This window comes from Ranitomeya imitator, chromosome 6, assembly GCF_032444005.1.
Source record: "Ranitomeya imitator isolate aRanImi1 chromosome 6, aRanImi1.pri, whole genome shotgun sequence".
Lineage (NCBI taxonomy): Eukaryota > Metazoa > Chordata > Amphibia > Anura > Dendrobatidae > Ranitomeya > Ranitomeya imitator.
In genome coordinates, this window is record NC_091287.1 from 570,290,330 (window position 1) to 570,310,199 (window position 19,870).

The 19,870-nt window shown below is 49.3% G+C and overlaps 1 long non-coding RNA gene across 1 annotated transcript in view; it reads left to right on the plus strand.

The window, feature by feature from the left end:
• The first annotated feature begins 7,247 nt into the window (after positions 1–7,247).
• The window catches only part of LOC138641561 (uncharacterized), a 31,302-nt gene continuing 18,679 nt past the window's right edge, over positions 7,248–19,870 (plus strand). The window contains exon 1 of the long non-coding RNA XR_011313912.1: positions 7,248–7,331. This is a non-coding gene — a long non-coding RNA (uncharacterized lncRNA). The remainder of the gene's footprint in view (positions 7,332–19,870) is intronic.

Consider the following 19,870-nt stretch of genomic DNA (forward strand, 5'->3'; position numbering starts at 1 on the left):
CTCCAGGTATGGGGGAGCAGCAGTGGGTGGACAGGGTGGTCTGCAGGTATGGGGGGAGCAGTGGGTGGTCAGGGTGGTCTCCAGGTATGGGGAGCAGCTGTGGGTGGACAGCGTGGTCTCCAGGTATGGGGGAGCAGCTGTGGGTGGACAGGGCGGTCTCCAGGTATGGAGGAGCAGCAGTGGGTGGACAGGGTGGTCTCCAGGTATGGGGGAGCAGCAGTGGGTGGTCATTGCGGTCTCCAGGTATGGAGGAGCAGCAGTGGGTGGACAGGGCGGTCTCCAGGTATGGGGGAGCAGCAGTGGGTGGTTTCCAGGTATGGGGGAGCAGCAGTGGGTGGACAGGGTGGTCTCCAGGTATGGTGGAGCAGCAGTGGGTGGTCAGGGTGGTCTCCAGGTATGGGGGAGCAGCAGTGGGTGGACAGGGCGGTCTCCAGGTATGGGGAGCAGCTGTGGGTGCACAGGGTGGTCTCCAGGTATGGGGGAGCAGCTGTGGGTGGACAGGGCGGTCTCCAGGTATCAGGGAGCAGCAGTGGGTGGATAGGGCGGTCTCCAGGTATGGGGGAGCAGCAGTGGGTGGACAGGGCTGTCTCCATGTACGGGTGAGCAGCAGTGGGTGGACAGGTCGGTCTCCAGGTATGGGGGAGCAGCAGTGGGTGGACACGGCGGTCTCCAGGTATGGGGGAGTGTCACGATTCACACTGTGACCGTCACCCCTACGTCACGGATCGGGGTGACTTTAGGCCAACAGACGGCTATCACATGTGCAGGGGGGCTTATCTTAGTTATCCCTCCACTGCTACAATGTGATGAAAAAACACACACAAGGCTATTGACCTCTTAGTTTACAGCAGGGGCTTATTCTAGGTATCCCACTGCTCTACAATATACCACGAACTGCAGGGATTTATGTATATCCCACTTACAGTTCCACTTAAAACTTGCAGCTCTCTGGCGCCCCCCCCCCCCCCCCCTTACTCTCAGGTCAGATCGGGTACTGCACCTGGGGCAATTAGTCGCCAGAAAGGCTGCCTGCTATGTACTGGCTATTGGGCACGCTGCGGCGACGCGATTGACTACTCCCGCTCAGGTAGGAACAATAATTATCAACGCCGCAGTCGCTACAACATCACCCAAAAGCCTGCACACGGTATCGTTGCCACCAGCTTCGAGTAAATGGGTCCGAAGCTAACCAAACACAACAGTAGCGTAATTCCCTTCAGGAGACTTAGGGTATGGTTTAGAACAGGAAGAACGAACTAGTATTAAATAATATACCCCATCAAAAGTTTCAGGCAGTGTTTATATAAAAAGATGTTACAAATGAGACAATTGCAAATATGTACAAGGTAATTATGAAAAAAAACAAGGATTACATGAGAATAACACTTACATGTGTTCAAAGCATTGCAGGCAACCAGGCTAGTGGAGTTTCCATACGTCCCGGTTCATTGGACATGTTCAGGGCTCTCCAGGAAAAAAGACAAAGAGACTGCTGGGATCTGGGCAGACAGTTATAGCTGCATCCTGTAACATCCCAGAAAGGGGTTGGATCACCAGAAAAGGGTTGGATAACTTTGCTACCAAACATGTCATAGTCATAACAAACCCAGCATTCATCTCGGATTAACGTGTGCATTCTAATGAGATCAAATATGTCCTATCTGGGATACATATTTACAGAGAAATCCCTACTTCTTTACCAGATGGAGTTAGAAGCCCGTGTTTAGAGTGATGGGTATATCCACCGAGGGAGATTAAGAATATATATTTTCGCATGGGCGATCTGATTTTAGGTATGCTTCCTTTTATTTACGGTTTTGAAAGTCCTCGCCTGTTGCGGGTGCAAGGAGTATTTGCTTATAAGTTAAAGTTACCGTAGTCATTCTGGAGGGTTTACTCCCTCTAATTTTTTTTTTCTTTTCTCTCTTTTATGTAAGATTTATGCAAGGTTTGTGAATGAGTGTTTTTTGTGTTACTCTTCTCGAATTGTATAATATAAAGAAAAGTACTTTGCTCATTGTCGTAGTTTTTAACTACTGTTTTTCTTGTAAAATTCTCTTCTCTTAAATAAAAATACATTTACACAAAAAAGAATATATTTTCATGTTCTTAACTTATACGGTTTGTGTAATATCTTACAAAAACAGAACAAAGAACTTCCGTGGATTCTAGAGACTTAGAATCCAGTTCTAGCCGGTCACTTTCCACTGCAGGGATGCCGGTCGTAAATACCTTTGCTCTCCAAGCTAGAGGTAATAAACTCTTCTTCCCCCATCCCTTAGAAAGGAAAGCTCTTGGCTGAGTTCAAGGGAAGGGGGGCTTTTTAGCCTGCAGCCTGCTAACAAGAGAAACTACTTATATGATATTTCATACCATATCGTGACACCTCCCCCTTTTGGTGTGCGCTAGGGAGGTAGAACCCCACCGTATGCCTCCATGCGCACCTCAGTGTGTTCACCTTGGCGGGACAGTCCATCTGCATTCCCATGCTCTTTGCCCGTTTTGTGTTCAATGGTGAAGTCAAACTGGCTGAGCACAGCACCAAGGCCAAACTCGCTAGCGTCGGTCTGCACCAAGAACGGTCGACTGCTGTCAACTGCTTTCAACACAGGGGCGTTGCACAGTGCGGTTTTCAACGCCTGGAAGGCCCCCTCACAGCCATCTGTCCAGTTGACAATGTGGGGTAGCTTCTTCCTGGTGAGGTCCGTCAAAGGTTTTGCCAGGCTACTATAGTGCTGTACGAAGCGCCTATAGTACCCTGCAGTGCCCAGGAAGGACATCACCTGTTTCTTGGTCACGGGAGTGGGCCAGTTCACGATCGCACCCACTTTCTCCGGCTCTGGCTTCAGGGTGTTCCCGCCTACCCGGTGCCCCAGGTAGTGAACCTCCCTCATGCCCATCTGGCACTTTCCCGCCTTGATAGTCAGTCCTGCTTGGTGAATTCGCCTGAGCACCTCCTCCAGATGCTGCAGGTGTTCCTCCCAGGAGGAACTGAAGATGGCTGTCACGATATGGTATGAAATATCATATAAGTAGTTTCTCTTGTTAGCAGGCTGCGGGCTAAAAAGCCCCCCTTCCCTTGCACTCGGCCAAGAGCTTTCCTTTCCAAGGGATGGGGGAAGAAGAGTTTATTACCTCTAGCTCGGAGAGCAAAGGTATTTACGACTGGCATCCCTGCAGTGGGAAGTGACCGGCTAGAACTGGATTCTAAGTCTCTAGAATCCATGGAAGTTCTTTGTTCTGTTTTTGTAAGATATTATGCAAACCGTTTAAATTAAGAACACGAAAATATATATTCTTAATCTCCCTCGGTGGATCTACCCATCACTCTAAACACGGGCTTCTAACTCCATCTGTGAAGAAGGGATTTCTCTGTAAATATGTATCCCAGATAGGACATATTTGATCTCATTAGAATGCCCACATTAATCCGAGATGAATGCTGGGTTTGTTATGACTGACATGTTTTGTAACGGAGTTATAGAAATTAGATAAAGGTTAGAGAAAAATTAGTTAACTGAAGAGGTAGGAGGGACGAGGTGATCCAACTCCTTTCTGGGATGTTACAGGCTGCAGCTATAACTGTCTGCCCAGATCCCAGCAGTCTCTTTGTCTTTTTTCCTGGAGAGCCCTGAGCACGTTCAATGAACTGGGACGTATGGAAACTTCACTAGCCGGGTTGCCTGCAATGCTTTGAACATGTGAGTGTTATCTTTTCTCCTGTAATCCCTTTATGTTATAATTATCTTGTACATATTTGCAATTGTCTCTTTTGTAACATCCTTGTAAAATATTTTGATAAAACACTGCCTAAACTTTATGGAGTATAATAATTAATATACTAGATTCCTTCTCCATGCTCTAAACGTACCCTGTCTTCTGAAGGTAATTACGCTACTGTGTTCGGTTAGCTTCGGACCCGTTTAATCGAAGCTGGTGGCAGTTTACCGTGTGCAGACTTTTGGGTGATGTTGTAGCGACTGCGGCGTTGATAATTATTGTTCCTGCCTGAGTGGGAGTAGTTTATCGCGTCGCTGCAGCGTGCCCAATAGCCAGTACATAGCAGGCAGCCTTTCTGGCGACTAATTACCACAGGTGCAGTACCTAATCTGACCTGAGAGTAAGGGGGGCGCCAGAGAGCTGCGAGTGTTAAGTAGAACTGTAAGCGGGATGTACATAAATCCCTGCAGTTCGTGGTATATTGAAGAGCAGTGGGATACCTAGAATAAGCCCCTGGTGTAAACTAAGAGGTCAATAGCCTTGTGTGTGTTTTTTCATCACATTGTGGAGTGGAGGGATATCTAAGATAAGCCCCCCTGCACATGTGATAGCCGTCTATTGGCCTAAAGTCACCCCGATCCGTGACGTAGGGCTGACGGTCACGGTGTGAATCGTGACAAATTGGTGGGATCTTAGAGCATTAGTGACAGGGGCGGATTATAAGAGGGTCAATATGGGCGGTAGCCCAGGGCCCAGTGGTCTGGGGGGGCCCTGGGCTACCGCACAGATTGACCCTCCACTAATCGTCTGTGACTGCCCGCCGGGCGGCGTTTATGTGCCCCCGGACCCGGTGGGCAGAGAGAGGGGGCCCGCATCGGGCCCCTTCTCATCTGCTCACCGGCCCCTTCCGGCGCTGCGGCGGTTTCCTATTGACGTGCGGGCAATAGTTAACAACAACAGCCGCCAGCCAATTGGAGGCTGGCAGCTGAAGTCGGCCGCAGCACACACGTCGCCGGCGTCTGACGTCATTGTCAGTCGCCGGCGAGTGTGCGCTGCTGCAGGGAGCTCGCCGCCTGGAGCGCGGACAGGTGAGGAGACTGCTCGTTTTTTTTTTTTTGTTTGTTTGTTTTTTTTGGATCAGTTATCGGTGGACACACTGGGGGGCAATGCTGGAGGACACACTGGGGGGCAACGCTGGAGGACACACTGGGGGGCAATGCTGGAGACACTGGGGCAGATTGGAGGACACACTGGGGGGGCAATGCTGGAGACAGTGGGGCAGATTGCAGGACACAGTAAGGGCAATGCTGGAGACACTGGGGGCAATGCTGGAGGACACACTGGGGGGCAATGCTGGAGGACACTGGGGGGCAATGCTGGAGGACACACTGGGGGCAATGCTGGAGACAGTGGGGCAGATTGGAGGACACACTAAGGGCAATGCTGGAGACACTGGGGCAGATTGGAGGACACACTGGGGCAATGCTGGAGACACTGGGGCAGATTGGAGGACACACTAAGGGCAATGCTGGAGACACTGGGGCAGATTGGAGGACACACTGGGGGCAATGCTGGAGACAGTGGGGCAGATTGGAGGACACACTGGGGGCAATGCTGTAGACAGTGGGGCAGATTGGAGGACACACTAAGGGCAATGCTGGAGACACTGGGGCAGATTGGAGGACACACTGGGGGCAATGCTGGAGACACTGGGGCAGATTGGAGGACACACTAAGGGCAATGCTGGAGACACTGGGGCAGATTGGAGGACACACTGGGGGGCAATGCTGGAGACACTGGGGCAGATTGGAGGACACACTGGGGGGGCAATGCTGGAGACAGTGGGGCAGATTGGAGGACACACTGGGGGGGCAATGCTGGAGACAGTGGGGCAGATTGGAGGACACACTGGGGGGCAATGCTGGAGGACACACTGGGGGGCAATGCTGGAGGACACACTGGGGGGCAATGCTGGAGGACACACTGGGGGGCAATGCTGGAGGACACACTGGGGGGCAATGCTGGAGGACACACGGGGGCAATGCTGGAGGACACACTGGGGGGCAATGCTGGAGGACACACTGGGGCAGATTGGAGGACACACTGGGGGACAATGCTGGAGACACTGGGGCAGATTGCAGGACACAGTAAGGGCAATGCTGGAGGACACACTGGGGGGCCATGCTGGAGGACACACTGGGGGGCAATGCTGGAGGACACTGGGGGGCAATGCTGGAGGACACACTGGGGGCAATGCTGGAGACAGTGGGGCAGATTGGAGGACACACTAAGGGCAATGCTGGAGACACTGGGGCAGATTGGAGGACACACTGGGGCAATGCTGGAGACACTGGGGCAGATTGGAGGACACACTAAGGGCAATGCTGGAGACACTGGGGCAGATTGGAGGACACACTGGTGGCAGTGCTGGAGACAGTGGGGCAGATTAGAGGACACACTGGGGGGCAATGCTGGAGACACTGGGGCAGATTGGAGGACACACTGGGGGTAATGCTGGAGACAGTGGGGCAGATTGGAGGACACACTGGGGGCAATGCTGGAGACAGTGGGGCAGATTGGAGGACACACTGGGGGCAATGCTGTAGACAGTGGGGCAGATTGGAGGACACACTGGGGGCAATGCTGGAGACACTGGGGCAGATTGGAGGACACACTAAGGGCAATGCTGGAGACACTGGGGCAGATTGGAGGACACACTGGGGGCAATGCTGGAGACAGTGGGGCAATGCTGGAGACAGTGGGGCAATGCTGGAGACAGTGGGGCAGATTGCTGGAGGACAGACTGGGGGCAATGCTGGAGACAGTGGGGCAGATTGCTGAAGACACTGGGGCAGATGATTGCTGGACACACATGGGCAATGCTGGAGACACTGGGGCAGATGATTGCTGGAGACATTGGGCCAGATTGCTGGACACACTGGTGGTAATATGCTAGACACACTGGGGCAGATTGCTGGACACACTGGGGGCAATATGCTGGACACACTGGGGCAGATTGCTGGACACACTGTCTGGGGGCAATATGCTGGACATACTGGGGCAGATTGCTGGAGACACTGGGGGTAATATGCTGGACACACTGGGGGCAGGACTGGAGGCATGGGCAGAATGTAGACACGGGGCATGATTGGAGACATGGGGCAGGATTGGATCATGGGGCAGGATGGATACGATGGAGACAGATGGGGCAGGATGGGGAGATCATATGGGGTAGAATGGATACTCATGAGTGCAGGATGGGAGAACATATGGCTGGAGCCAGGAATGAGATAAACGGGGCCAGGGTGGGGAATATTATTACCATAGGGGCTAATTAAGGGATATTATTACTGCAGTGATGTATTTATTTTATTTTTTGAGTATACTGTTCTAAATGGGGGGGCGGTTCTGTTACTGTGCAGAGTGACACTATATCGCCTTTTTATCTTCATGTGGTGTAATGTAGAAGTTGTGAAAAATTAAGTAATGTGTCCTACAAGCGGAGCTCGAGATAACTGTGTTATTTCCTGCAGAAACGAGTCCTGGCTGGAAGAAATGATGGCGGTCTGTGCTGGATGAAAGATGAAGGACTTCACCTAGAGACGTCACTGGTGAGTCAGTGTTACCTATACACTGACACTATACACTGTATACTATATACAAAGGTCCTGTGTACAATGTCACCAGTGATCACTGTATTACCTATACATTATATACAGAGCTCCTGTGTATAATACCACCAGTGATCTCTGTATTACCTCTACACAGACACTGCATACTAATTACAGATCTCCTGTGAATACTGGCACTTATGGTGATAGTATTGTGTTTTTTGTTTTTTTTCATTACTGATCATTATTGTAGTATTCAGTCACTATGTGGTGGTAATATGTGGTCTAGAAATGGTGTTGTGGTATTTGTCCCTTGTATGTGCTATTTGGTCACCAAGTGGTGGTAATATGTGGTGTTGACATGGTGCGGTGGTATTTGTTCCTTGTATGTGATATTATTCGATCACTGTGGTTGTAATTTGTGGTCTGGTCATGGTGCGGTGGTATTTGTTCCTTGTATGTGATATTATTGGTCAAGATATACCTAAATTGTATTGCAGATTTTAACAAATATTTAATAGGTTACAGTAGAGTAGGGCCCGGCCATTTTTCTGGAATAATCTGGTTCGGGTATATCATGACCCCCGTCACATGACCCCCGTCACATGACCCCCGTCACATGACCGGGGGGGCCCACAGTGTGTGAACAGCCCGGGGCCCTGGCTACCCTTAATCCACCCCTGATTAGTGATTTGGTTTGAGTGATCATTCCTCTCACTAAAAACTTGCAAAGTTCTTGCGAGGACTCTGCGCAAATAAGTTTGGAGAACGAACTCAGTATTTACTAGTCTTGAGACAATTGTGTACTGGTAATTATCCCCTACCCTTCTCCTTGTTTTCCTGTCCTATCTTTTATTTGGCAACCATGGTTGTGCTGGGAGAAGTCTTTTATGAGCAGCAGACCAGAGACACCCTTGTTGCCTTATGCAAGTCACAGCACATTGACTTTGCAAGCAAAAACAAAGCCCAACTGGTCGCAGATCTGGTGCAATGGGAAGCCGCTCTAGACCACTCTCAGAGCTCAGAGGCTGCAGAAGCCAGCACAAGCGAACATGGTGCTGCAGCAGAGGTCCAACCACTGAATGCTGGCCCTGTTAGCAATCCGGGCGAATTGGACCCCCACCTGCAGGTGGCCTTGAAAGAATTCCCCACTGACGACCATGAGGGACGTCGGCAGCTGATTCAGCAAGCCGAGAGAGAGGCCAGAGCCGAGCGGGAGGCTGAGAGAGCCGAGCGCCAAGCCCAGCGAGAACATGAACGGGAGATGCTCCGGCAGGGGGAGATGCCCTCCACCGCCCAGAGCCGTGAGCCCAGCAGCGCTCAAATGCCGAAGCCCCGGCCCGATCACTTTCCTGTTATGGAGAAGGACAGGGACTTGGACACTTTTCTGCGGGCCTTTGAGAAAGCCTGCAGACAGTACCGGCTGCCTACAGATGAATGGGCACGATACCTGACACCAGGGCTGAGAGGCAAAGCTCTGGAGGTGTTTGCTGCCCTCCCTCAAGAACAAAATGAAGACTATGAGGCCATCAAGCAGGCCCTGATAGCAAAGTACCAGCTTACACCCGAGGTGTACCGTAGAAAGTTCCGGACCCTCCAACGTGGCCCACACGACAGTTACAGTGATGTGCATGGACTGGGGACCCACTTTGACCAGTGGACCCAAGGACTGTCAGTGACCACCTTTGCACAGCTGCGAGACCTGATGATCAAAGACCAATTCTTTCATCTTTGCCCAGCTGAGGTGCGACAGTTCGTGATGGACAGAGAACCCAAAGACGTGACGAAAACAGCGCAGATTGCCAATGCCTATGAGGCCAACCGTAGATCGGAAGCGTGGAAGCCAGTCACCACCAGCTGGAGAGGGGGTAAGCCTGCATCCAACGCCAGTACCCCTGCCAGCCAACACACCAGAGGTCCTGGCCCTGTGGCCAACAACACCAGACCTACCACCAAACCCCGCAAGTGTTAGTTCTGCAATCGGCCTGGTCATATCAGTCCCAACTGTCCAGACAAGCAGAAGAACCCCTCATCCAAGGCCCCAGGGCCTAATGCGGCAGTTCTTTTGGTGGGTAGTGTGGTTGGGAGGGTGTGTGACAACGTACAGCACGTCACTGTGGGAGGCCATGTTGGTACAGGCCTCAAGGACACCGGGGCTGAACAAACCCTCATCCGACCCGAACTGGCGGCCCCTGAAGAAATCATTCTGGGGAAAACCCTAACTGTCACTGGGATTGGGGGCATCAGCTGTCCCTTACCGATGGCCCGGGTTTATATTGATTGGGGTGCCGGGAGCGGGGTGAAGGAAGTGGGGATGTCTGATAATTTGCCCACTGATGTTTTGCTGGGGACTGATTTAGGGAGGATGGTTGCATACTGCAACCCGGACACCCCTCCCAAATCTGCTAATAAGGGTAGCATTAACCCTGATGATGATGGGAAATCGCATGTGTTACCTGACCATGCTTTATCTTGTAATGATGCATCTAATAACCATTTTTTTCCTAGGATTGATGGTGAAAATGTTCTACCTGTGCCAACTGAACCTGATAATAATTTTTCTGTGAAGGTTAATGTGTCCATAGGTACAGGCGTGCCCAGCCACGTCGCTCTGCGGAGTGAGACGGCTGAGGAACCCCTAACAGGGGCAAGTGTCGGTGCTACAGGAAATGGGGAGATGCATGGGAACCGTGAGGAAGGTGATGCCATAAAAGTGACCAGTGCCACAGAGGAAGGTAACTGGCCCATAAGTAGCACTGCCCCTGGAGTGTTGGGGGTGGATGGGGAGGTAGAGCCCATAGCAGCGCCGGCTGATGGGTCTGTAGAAACCCCTGGGGAGACAGCCTACGTAGCTGCTGTCACCCGCAGTCAGAGTGCCCGGAACGCAGATAACTGTAGGCCTTCCGGGCCCTCCTCAGTCATCAGTGTGACTGAACCAGAGGTGGACCCAGATCAGGTCCAAGAGTATTCCCGTAGGGAAGGGACCCTGACATTGCTTCCGGCTTCTCCTAGCCAGGAGTTCCAGGCCGCTCTGCGCACAGATGCGAGCCTAGAGAGTTTGAGACAACTCGCCGAGATGCCCACCTCCGAGACTGATAAGGAGAGGGTGTTCTAGGAACGAGGAAGGTTATACCGGGAGACAGTACCCGGAGAATCGTAAAAGGAGTGGTTGAGGGAAAGACAGCTGGTCGTCCCGCAGCAATCCCGGGGTGAGCTGTTACGGATTGCCCATGAAATCCCGCTAGCTGGACACTTGGGGATCAGCAAAACTAAGGCCCAGCTGTCTCAACATTTCTATTGGCCTAAGATGGGGACAGATGTGTCAAACTACTACCGCTCCTGTATCACATGTCAGAGTGGGGAAGGCGGGGCCTGCTCTTAAGGCTCCCCTGATCCCTTTGCCAGTGATAGAGGAGCCTTTCCAGAGGATCGCGGTGGACATTGTGGGCCCGCTGGCTGTCTCCAGCAGCTCTGGAAAGCAATACATCCTTACTGTGGTAGACTACGCTACCCGGTACCCAGAGGCAGTAGCTCTGTCGTCAACTAGGGCAGATAAGGTGGCGGATTCCCTGTTGGCCATCTTTTCACGTGTAGGATTTCCCAGGGAAATGCTTACTGATCAAGGGACCCAATTTATGTCTCGCCTAATGGAGGCTCTCTGTAAGAGAATGCAGGTGAAGCACCTGTGTTATGAAAGGCAATTCAGTACTACAATGGACATAGCGGTCAGAGCACATACAGTGATCTGACAATAACCCAAAATCATAGAACGAGCTCTGAGACGTGGGAACTCTGCAAACCGCAATCCCTAATCCTCTCCAAACACTAGAGGCAGCCGTGGATTGCGCCTAACTCTGCCTATGCAACTCGGCACAGCCTGAGAAACTAACTAGCCTGAAGATAGAAAATAAGCCTACCTTGCCTCAGAGAAATACCCCAAAGGAAAAGGCAGCCCCCCACATATAATGACTGTGAGTTAAGATGAAAAGACAAACGTAGAGATGAAATAGATTCAGCAAAGTGAGGCCCGACTTTCTTAACAGATCGAGGATAGAAAAGGTAACCCTAACCCTAAGGTAACTTTGCGGTCTACACAAAACCCTAAAGAAATCCACGCAAAGGGGGCAAAAAGACCCTCCGTACCGAACTAACGGCACGGAGGTACACCCTTTGTGTCCCAGAGCTTCCAGCAAATATTAGACAAGCTGGACAGAAAAAATAGCAAACAAATAGCAAAGAAGAACTTAGCTATGCAGAGCAGCAGGCCACAGGAATGATCCAGGGAAAAGCAAGTCCAACACTGGAACATTGACAGGAAGCCAGGATCAAAGCATTAGGTGGAGTTAAGTAGAGAAGCACCTAACGACCTCACCAGATCACCTGAGGGAGGAAACTCAGAAGCCGCAGTACCACTTCCCTCCACCAACAGAAGCTCACAGAGAGAATCAACCGAAGTACCACTTGTGACCACAGGAGGGAGCTCTGCCACAGAATTCACAACAGTACCCCCCCCTTGAGGAGGGGTTACCGAACCCTCACCAGAGCCCCCAGGCCGACTAGGATGAGCCACATGAAAGGCACGAACAAGATCGGGAGCATGGACATCAGAGGCAAAGACCCAGGAATTATCTTCCTGAGCATAACCCTTCCATTTAACCAGATACTGGAGTTATCGTCTAGAAACACGAGAATCCAAAATCTTCTCCACAATATACTCCAATTCCCCCTCCACCAAAACCGGGGCAGGAGGATCAACAGATGGAACCATAGGTGCCACGTATCTCCGCAACAATGACCTATGGAATACGTTATGTATGGAAAAAGAATCTGGAAGGGTCAGACGAAAAGACACAGGATTAAGAACCTCAGAAATCCTATACGGACCAATGAAACGAGGTTTAAACTTAGGAGAGGAAACTTTCATAGGAATATGACGAGAAGATAACCAAACCAGATCCCCAACACGAAGTCGGGGACCCACACAGCGTCTGCGATTAGCGAAACGTTGAGCCTTCTCCTGGAACAAGGTCAAATTGTCCACTACATGAGTCCAAATCTGCTGCAACCTGTCCACCACAGTATCCACACCAGGACAGTCCGAAGACTCAACCTGTCCTGAAGAGAAACGAGGATGGAACCCAGAATTGCAGAAAAATGGCGAAACCAAGGTAGCCGAGCTGGCCCGATTATTAAGGGCGAACTCAGCCAAAGGCAAAAAGGACACCCAGTCATCCTGATCGGCAGAAACAAAGCATCTCAGATATGTTTCCAAGGTCTGATTGGTTCGTTCGGTCTGGCCATTAGTCTGAGGATGGAAAGCCGAGGAAAAAGACAAGTCAATGCCCATCCTACCACAAAAGGCTCGCCAAAACCTTGAAACAAACTGGGAACCTCTGTCAGAAACGATATTCTCTGGAATGCCATGTAAATGAACCACATGCTGGAAGAACAATGGCACCAAATCAGAGGAGGAAGGCAATTTAGACAAGGGTACCAGATGGACCATCTTAGAAAAGCGATCACAGACCACCCAAATGACTGACATCTTTTGAGAAACTGGAAGATCAGAAATAAAATCCATAGAGATATGTGTCCAAGGCCTCTTCGGGACCGGCAAGGGCAAAAGCAACCCGCTGGCACGAGAACAGCAGGACTTAGCACGAGCACAAATCCCACAGGACTGCACAAAAACACGCACATCCCGCGACAGAGACAGCCACCAAAAGGATCTAGCCACTAATTCTCTGGTACCAAAGATTCCAGGATGACCAGCCAACACCGAACAATGAACCTCAGAGATAACTTTATTGGTCCACCTATCAGGGACAAACAGTCTCTCCGCTGGACAACGATCAGGTTTATTAGCCTGAAATTTTTGCAGCACCCGCCGCAAATCAGGGGAGATGGCAGACACAATTACTCCTTCCTTGAGGATACCCGCCGGCTCAGACAAACCCGGAGAGTCGGGCACAAAACTCCTAGACAGAGCATCCGCCTTCACATTTTTAGAGCCTGGAAGGTACGAAATCACAAAGTCAAAACGGGCAAAAAACAGCGACCAACGAGCCTGTCTAGGATTCAATCGCTTAGCAGACTCAAGATAAGTCAAGCTCTTATGATCAGTCAATACCATCATGCGATGCTTAGCTCCTTCAAGCCAATGACGCCACTCCTCGAATGCCCACTTCATGGCCAGCAACTCTCGGTTGCCCACATCATAATTTCGCTCAGCAGGCGAAAACTTCCTGGAAAAAAAAGCGCATGGTTTCATCACTGAGCAATCAGAACCTCTCTGCGACAAAACAGCTCCTGCTCCAATCTCAGAAGCATCAACCTCGACCTGGAACGGAAGAGAAACATCTGGTTGACACAACACAGGGGCAGAAGAAAAACGACGCTTCAACTCTTGAAAAGCTTCCACAGCAGCAGAAGACCAATTAACCAAATCAACACCCTTCTTGGTCAAATCGTTCAATGGTTTGGCAATACTAGAAAAATTGCAGATGAAGCGACGATAAAAATTAGCAAAGCCCAGGAACTTTTGCAGACTTTTCAGAGATGTCGGCTGAGTCCAATCATGGATGGCTTGGACCTTAACAGGATCCATCTCGATAGTAGAAGGGGAAAAGATGAACCCCAAAAATGAAACCTTCTGCACACCAAAGAGACACTTTGATCCCTTCACAAACAAAGAATTAGCACGCAGGACCTGAAAAACTGTTCTGACCTGCTTCACATGAGACTCCCAATCATCCGAGAAGATCAAAATGTCATCCAAGTACACAATCAGGAATTTATCCAGGTACTCTCGGAAGATGTCATGCATAAAGGACTGAAACACTGATGGAGCATTGGCAAGTCCGAATGGCATCACTAGATACTCAAAATGACCCTCGGGCGTATTAAATGCAGTTTTCCATTCATCTCGCCTGATTCGCACCAGATTATACGCACCACGAAGATCTATCTTGGTGAACCAACTAGCCCCCTTAATCTGAGCAAACAAATTGGATAACAATGGCAAGGGGTACTGAAATTTAACCGTGATCTTATTTAGAAGGCGGTAATCTATACAAGGTCTCAGCGAACCATCCTTCTTGGCTACAAAAAAGAACCCTGCTCCTAATGGTGACGATGACGGGTGAATATGCCCCTTCTCCAGGGATTCCTTCACATAACTGCGCATAGCGGCGTGCTCAGGCACGGATAAATTAAACAGTCGACCTTTTGGGAATTTACTACCAGGAATCAAATTGATAGCACAATCACAATCCCTATGCGGAGGTAGGGCATCGGACTTGGGCTCATCAAATACATCCCGGTAATCAGACAAGAACTCTGGAACCTCAGAAGGGGTGGATGATGAAATTGACAGAAATGGAACATCACCATGTACCCCCTGACAACCCCAGCTGGACACCGACATGGATTTCCAATCTAATACTGGATTATGGGCTTGTAGCCATGGCAACCCCAACACGACCACATCATGCAGATTATGCAACACCAGAAAACGAATAACCTCCTGATGTGCAGGAGCCATGCACATGGTCAGCTGGGTCCAGTATTGAGGCTTATTCTTGGCCAAAGGCGTGGCATCAATTCCTCTCAATGGAATAGGACACTGCAAGGGCTCTAAGAGAAACCCACAACGCTTAGCATACTCCAAGTCCATCAAATTCAGGGCAGCGCCTGAATCCACAAATGCCATGACAGAATACGATGACAAAGAGCAGATCAAGGTAACGGACAGAAGAAATTTTGACTGTACCGTACCAATGGTGGCAGACCTAGCGAACCGCTTAGTGCGCTTAGGACAATCAGAGATAGCATGATTGGAATCACCACAGTAGAAACACAGCCCATTCAGACGTCTGTGTTCTTGCCGTTTAACTCTGGTCAAAGTCCTATCGCACTGCATAGGCTCAGGTTTAAGCTCAGGTAATACCGCCAAATGGTGCACAGATTTACGCTCACGCAAGCGTCGACCGATTTGAATGGCCAAAGACATAGACTCATTCAAACCAGCAGGCATAGGAAATCCCACCATGACATCTTTAAGGGCTTCAGAGAGACCCTTTCTGAACATAGCTGCCAGCGCAGATTCATTCCATTGAGTGAGCACGGACCACTTTCTAAATTTCTGACAATATACCTCTATCTCATCCTGACCCTGACAGAGCCAGCAAATTTTTCTCTGCCTGATCCACTGAATTAGGTTCATCGTACAGCAATCCGAGCGCCAGGAAAAACGCATCGATATTACTCAATGCAGGATCTCCTGGCGCAAGAGAAAATGCCCAGTCCTGAGGGTCGCCACGCAAAAAAGAAATAACAATCAAAACCTCTTGAACTGGATCACCAGAGGAGCGAGGTTTCAAGGCCAGAAATAATTTACAATTAGGTCAACAAAAAAAAAAAATTTTTCTGGTGTCCAAAATATTTTAATGAATTTGGGGTATTTTTGGGCTGCTGATTCTGAATATGTCATCAGTTTTGCCAGATTGGCTCAAGTTTTTGAGATTTTTGGTATCTTATTTATAGCATTTGTTGGTAAATGCGACGCATCATCTCATTAATTTCTTTGGATTAGTACTTGAACTGAGCAGTTCTCAATATAGTTTTGTGTTAATTAGTGTTCTAAAAGTTTGTTCATAGCTTGATTTTTGCACTAACTTTATGTTGTTGTCTGTTTTCCAGTGAAAAGCATGAACTCATCAAGAAGAAGTTGTCTTAACGATCCAGACTCATTCTGTTACATTTGTGGTGAATACACACTGCCAATACACACTTCATCATCATCAGGTGGGGGAAGGTCAGGTAACATGGTAACCACAGGTACAGGCACATCTTCACAATGAGGGACAGGACTTCTTGCAGATTCCATGTTAGGATACTCCCATTTTCGTTTCTTATGCTTATTGAATCCTTGCACTTGCACTGCACAGAAATAACAGTCATCATGATGATTTTTTTGCTCTCTCCACACCATCCATTGGAACACCAAATTTGAAGCTTTTTCTTTGTCCTTTGCTCCATTTTCGTAATAATTCGATACATGCTTTGCACACTATGTGTGGTGCCCAAAACTTGTCTTGGTCCCCAAGCATAACCCCAAAATAGGCAAAATACACTTTTTTTACGAAGTCTGTTATGTTTCTTCTATGTTTTGGCAGTGTGTATTCACCACAAATGTAACAGAATGAGTCTGGATCGTTAAGACAACTTCTTCTTGATGAGTTCATGCTTTTCACTGGAAAACAGACAACAACATAAAGTTAGTGCAAAAATCAAGCTATGAACAAACTTTTAGAACACTAATTAACACAAAACTATATTGAGAACTGCTCAGTTCAAGTACTAATCCAAAGAAATTAATGAGATGATGCGTCGCATTTACCAACAAGTGCTATAAATAAGATACCAAAAATCTCAAAAACTTGAGCCAATCTGGCAAAACTGATGACATATTCAGAATCAGCAGCCCAAAGTTACCCTAAATTCGATGAAATATCTTTGGCACCAAAAATGCTTTTGAAACTCAGAAACTTAGTTCTATCTCCAAAAAACAAATCAGGAATAGGAATTCTTGGTTCCAACATAGCTTTCTGATCAATAGTGTCTTGAATCTTTTGTACTCTTGCCAAGAGCTGATCCACAAATGAAGACAGACTTCTAATGTCCATCGCTACACCTGTGTACTGAACCACCCAAATGTCTAGGGGAAAAAAAAGGCAAAACACAGTGCAAAGAAAAAAAAATGGTCTCAGAACTTCTTTTTTCCCTCTATTGAGAATCATTAGTACTTTAGGCTTCCTGTACTGTTATGAAAGGCAATTTAGTACCACAATGGACATAGCGGTCAGAGCACATACAGTGATCTGACAATAACCCAAAATCATAGAACGAGCTCTGAGACGTGGGAACTATGCAAACCGCAATCCCTAATCCTCTCCAAACAACACTATAGGCAGCCGTGGATTGCGCCTAACTCTGCCTATGCAACTCGGCACAGCCTGAGAAACTAACTAGCCTGAAGATAGAAAATAAGCCTACCTTGCCTCAGAGAAATACCCCAAAGGAAAAGGCAGCCCCCCACATATAATAACTGTGAGTTAAGATGAAAAGACAAACGTAGAGATGAAATAGATTCAGCAAAGTGAGGCCCGACTTTCTTAACAGATCGAGGATAGAAAAGGTAACTTTGCGGTCTACACAAAACCCTAAAGAAAACCACGCAAAGGGGGCAAAAAGACCCTCCATACCGAACTAACGGCACGGAGGTACACCCTTTGTGTCCCAGAGCTTCCAGCAAATATTAGACAAGCTGGACAGAAAAAATAGCAAACAAATATCAAAGAAGAACTTAGCTATGCAAAGCAGCAGGCCACAGGAATGATCCAGGGAAAAGCAAGTCCAACACTGGAACATTGACAGGAAGCCAGGATCAAAGCATTAGGTGGAGTTAAGTAGAGAAGCACCTAACGACCTCACCAGATCACCTGAGGGAGGAAACTCAGAAGCCGCAGTACCACTTCCCTCCACCAACAGAAGCTCACAGAGAGAATCAACCGAAGTACCACTTGTGACCACAGGAGGGAGCTCTGCCACAGAATTCACAACACACCTGGTATCGAGTGCGTATCACCCACAGACCAATGGCTTGTGTGAATGCTTCAATGGTACTCTCAAGCAGATGCTACGCATGCTGGTTGAGACCCAAGGGCACGACTGGGAGCGGTACCTCCCACACCTGCTATTTGCTTACCAAGAGGTTCCACTATACTGACCGCAATCCTGAACTTAACACCGCAACTAGAAGTAGCCGTGGAGTGTACCTAACACACCTAAACAACTCGTCACAGCCGGAGGACTAAATACCCCTAAAGATGGAAATGGAATACTATCTTGCCTCAGAGAAAATCTCCAAAGGATAGACAGCCCCCCACAAATATTGGCGATGAGTCGGAGAGGAAAAAACATACACAGGCAGAAAAAGAGGATTAGCACAGGAGGCCACTCTAGCTAGATAGGACAGAATAGGACAGAGTTCTGTGCGGTCAGTATTAAAACCCTTCAAAACATCCACAGCAGAATATACAAAAAACTTCCTACATCTAACTAAAAGATGTAGGAGCTTAAATCTGCAACTCCAGTGAATCCTACAATCAGAGCAGGAATAAAACTGAAACAAGCACACAGTAGTGTGCCACAGATACAAAAAAAACAAACACTTATCTTTGCTGAATTTGGCAGCAAGCAGAAGAAGCCAGAAAGTGATCCAACACTTCACAAGAAACATTGACAACTGGCAAGGGCTAAAGGATCCTGCACACCTAAATATCCCAGTCAGAATTGTAATCATCCGATACACCTGGCCAGGACTGCGAGTCAGAGACAACTGCATTCCCACCTACAACCACTGGAGGGAACCCAAGAGCAGAATTCACAACAGTTCTCCCCCTTTGAGCTCCTGTACAGCAGGCGAGTCCGGGGACCCCTTGGGTTGGTAAGAGAATCCTGGGAAGAGGAGCCGAACCCTTCTGAAGTGTCCATAGTGGAGTATGTAATGCGCTTCCGTGACAAGATGCAGACAACATGACGCAGGCTCAGGCTGACCAGAAGCACTGGTACGACCAGAACGCCCGAGAGCGGACCTACCACGTGGGTCAAAAGGTGTGGGTCCTGGTCCCTGTACCAAAGGATAAGCTTCAGGCAGCCTGGGAGGGCCCGTACGTCGTCCACCAACAGCTCAACCCGGTCACCTACGTGGTCACACTTGACCACGCTCGGGGTAGGCGAAAGGCCTTTCACGTCAACATGATGAAGGCTCATCACGAACGTGAACCTTTCGTCCTACCGGTCTGCAGCTTGCCCGAAGACGGGGAGGAAGACACCCTCCTGGACATTCTGGCCCAAGCCAAGGCCAATGGGTCCATCGAGGACGTGGAGGTAAGCGCCTCATTAACTGAACCCCAGCAGTTGCAGTGGCAAACCACACTGGAACCCTTCCGGGTCGTGTTCTCCAACCTACCTGGGAGGACTGAGTTAGCAGTCCACGAGGTGGACACCGGGAATCACGCCCCACTACGGCGAACACCCTATCGAATCTCTGACCAGGTGCAGCAGATTATGCGCCAAGAGATCGATGAGATGTTACAGCTGGGGGTGATTCGATGGTCAAAGAGCGCATGGGCCTCACCCGTAGTTCTCGTGCCAAAGAAAGACCGGACCACCCGGTTCTGCGTGGACTACAGGGGGCTCAACGCCATCACAGCCTCTGACGCGCACCCAATGCTGCGCATCGAAGAGCTGCTGGATAGTTTAGCTGGCGCAGATTACCTAACAATAATGGATCTGAGTAGAGGATACTGGCAGATTCCCCTGAGCCCCGAGGCGCAGGAGAAGTCCGCCTTTATCACGCCCTTCGGACTGTACGAGTCCACGGTCATGCCCTTCGGCATGAAGAATGCCCCTGCCACTTTCCAGCGGATGGTCAACCTCCTGCTTCAGGGACTGGAGAAGTACACGTGGCATAT